The following is a 3,537-nucleotide window of genomic DNA, read 5'->3' on the forward strand; positions in this document are numbered from 1 at the left end:
ACCCCGTGGCATGTGGGATCTTCCTGGACCGGGGCTTGAACCTGTGTCCCCTGCATTGGCAGGCGGATTCTTAACCACTGCACCACCAGGGAAAGCCCCTAGGTTCACATTTGTATACCTAGCACCTTACACATGGTCTGCAAGGCCCTGCAGGTGTCACACCTGCTGGCCTCTCTTTACCACATCCTATTTTACTCCTCAGTCCAACCTCAGAGGCTTCCTCTGCCCTCTCCACCTCAGTCAAATTCCCTCCCCAATTATGCTTTCATAGCACCATGGACTTTCCCTTCGTAGCACTCAATCCTGCGGCAATTTCACATCCATTAAAGTGACTATGTGGGCTTCCCTGGTGGCGCGGTGGTTGAGAGTCCGCCTGCCGATGCAGGGGACATGGGTTCGTGCCCCGGTCCGGGAAGATCCCACATGCCGCGGGGAGGCTGGGCCCGTGAGCCATGGCCGCTGAGCCTGCGCATCCGGAGCCTGTGCTCCGCAACGGGAGAGGCCACAACAGTGAGAGGCCCGCGTACCGCCAAAGAAGAAAGCGACTATGTGATGACTGTGAATCTCTCCCACTAGAATATAAGCTCCACAGGAATAGGGGTTGGGTCTGATGGTCAATATATATTTGCTAAGTGCGTAAAAGCACACAATTTTTATAGACATTAGGGGCTGTGTGGTGTAGGAGACAGAACACAGCTTTAAGATTCAAGCAGGCCTGGGTTTAAATCTCAGCTCTGCCATTTACTACGTGACCTTGAGAAAGTTGCCAAATCTCATCAAGGTCAGATTCTTCATCCATAAACACAATGCAATACCTACTTTGTAGGCATACACATAATGTATGCGCAGTGCTTAGTAAGTGCTCGATAAACCTAAGTAATTACAATTACTAGGTATCCATTTCAGGTAAAAATGCTAGATAAATGTAAGATCTTCATAGAATCACTTTTCTTCTGGGATACCGTAAACTCATAAAGGGCAGGGATGCTGCCATTTTTCTCTGTCTTGCCCACAGCACCTACCACAGTGGTCTAAAATCAGAAGACTCAATAAAAATGTGTTGCAGAATGAAAGGTTGACTGAATGAATGAAAGGATGTCTTTTATTTCTTTTTTCCAGCTTCAGCTCCCCCTTTGCCTTGGGGGTGGCTGGGGAAGGGATAGCTGTCACTTGTCACTCAAGTCTGGCCCAAGGGTAGGAAAACAGGTTTGTCATGGAAGGAAATTGAAGATGCTGCATTTCTATTGGAGATTTACTCTCAATTTCCTACCGGACTGTGAGAGCTTCCTGAGTAGAGTGGAGGAACCTGTCTTACTCATTTTTTGTTTTCACCGCTCAACTCAGAGGCTTGGTACCAGCTCTAGAGAAGTCCTGGAGGTAGAGTAGGAGGGGAGATTTGAAGGAGCAGCACCTTGGGCTTAGTTTGGGTCCCACAGAGCAGGACAGCACAATTTTCCCATCCCTAGACTGCTCTGGGGTGAAGGTGGACTTGTGGGTGGAATGGAAATAAAACGGAGAGCTAAGGCATAGCCCCCTGATTTTGAAGGGAATCTTTCTGCCTAAAGTAGTGGAAAGTAGACCTGTCCAGGAAGTGATAAGGAGAATTTTCATGTTGTAAAGAACCTGAAAATCTGTATTTCATTCAATCAAGAAAAAAAAAAAATTGAATCCTATCAAACCTGGATCCATTGTTTTTATCTATGACTTAGAATTTTCTTTCCTTCTTCCTATTCTCTTCTTTTTTTCTCTTTTTGTTGTTGTTTGTTTTTTGGTTTTGTTTTTAAAGCAGTCCTTTTCTAGATTGGATCAGGAAACAGCTCGCCAGGCTGGGAGGATTTGGCCCATACAGCGAAGCAAAGGGGTTTTCTAAACTCAATTTTCTTTCTTCTTTTTACGTGTCCCCCCTTCCCTCTGAGAGACAATAAAAATATTTGATCCATCATCCAGTACCAGGCCCAGGAGATTTACATGCAAATTCCCCCTCTCTTCCCCAGAACCCCCTCTCAAGCTTAAAATCCAAGAAGGCAGAAAACAGAAGAAAACCTTTCTAAGCTAGCCGGAACCCTGCTGGCCACCGCCATCCACCCCCAGCCAGGTAAGTGTGTGTGTGTGTGTGTGTGTGTGGGGGGGGGGGTAATCCACACTACCCCCCAGCCTCCTCCCTCGCCACACGCACCACCCGTTTCTGGTGTGGAATCACTTAAGATCTGGGTAAAACTCCCCTCTCTCCTAGGAGACCAAATCTGGAAGCTTTTAGGGGGCGGGGGCAGAGGTGGAGAGAGAGGAGGAAAATTCCCCCAAACGTCCTAAAAGAGTCATCTCTTCAGCTCAGAACCGCTCGTCATCCCCCGCTCCCCACCATTAACCTCCGATTAAGACCTCCTCGTTATGGCAACTAAACTTTACTTTGCATAATTAAGACTTGCCTCGGAAGAAAGGGGAGGGAGAAGCCGCAGCTCTAGGCCATTCTCCTTCACCTCACCCCCTCCCACCCCTGCCCCAACCCTCCAGCTCAGGGCCTCTGAGTTCCTGAGTTTTCTCACTTTGAGGTGCCAGCGAACACAAAGAACCATAATGGGCTCCTTTGTGCTCGCTACGGGGCAATTACGCCCCGGAGTCCAGGCCCCTTTAAGAGCCTCTTAAAGAGACAGGCTCTCGTTTTTCAGAGGGTTATTTAAGGGTGTATGCAGGGGGAGGAGCGAGGCAAACTCCTAGGGGTCTACATATAGGGCGACAGAAAATTTTGCCTGGATTCCATGGGAAGGGGCTGAGAGAAAAGTCTTTGTAAACTGATAGTTTTTAAAAAAATCTCTCCCTTAAACAATTTTTTCTCAAACTTAATATTTTTTTTACTTGATCTGAAATATTGGACTGGAATAGGTGGGGTTCGAGGAGCAGGGGCGGAGGCAAGGATTTAAAGAGGCCCTGCCCCGGAGAGCGCCGTGGCCCCCCGGAAGAAGAGTGATCCAGGGTTGAGTGACTCGGGTCCGCCGCAGTTCGGGGAACGTGTGTCTCCGGGTCTCGCCGCCGCGACTCCAGAGAAATCCCGTGCTGGGCAAAAAGCCCTTAATATAATAATAGCTTGTCTCTTTAAAAAGCAAAAGGAGGTGGGGGGGAAAGTTTTGTTGGCATCTGGTTTCTGATCTCATTATGTTGTGGTTGACCAATCCAGCCCTCGGGGCTGATCCTCGGGTTTAAATCTCATTGGCCGAGAGAACATTTTGGGATGGTGCTTAGAGCTCGACGGGGCGGTTTCAAGGATCCCATTTTTGGGGGGCTGAGGAGAGGGCGGGGCCGCCGGCGGGGGCCCCCTTGAAACCGACTAATTGGGATCGGAGAGGCCGAGGTGAGGGCTGGAGGAAGGCACAAAGGAGTCGCTGGGCGGAGAAGGGAGGGGAGAGGCGAGAGGAGGAGGACGAGGAGGAGAGAGGGCAAGCAGCGCGCGGTGTCTCCGGCGGCTCAGTCCGACCTCGGCGAGCCAGCGGGCGGGTGCGCCGCCCCCCTCCCCCGCCCGGCCTCCCCAGCTCGGCAGCCGCG

The sequence above is a fragment of the Lipotes vexillifer genome, unplaced genomic scaffold (genome assembly GCF_000442215.2).
Source record: "Lipotes vexillifer unplaced genomic scaffold, Lipotes_vexillifer_v1.1 scaffold1639, whole genome shotgun sequence".
NCBI lineage: Eukaryota > Metazoa > Chordata > Mammalia > Artiodactyla > Lipotidae > Lipotes > Lipotes vexillifer.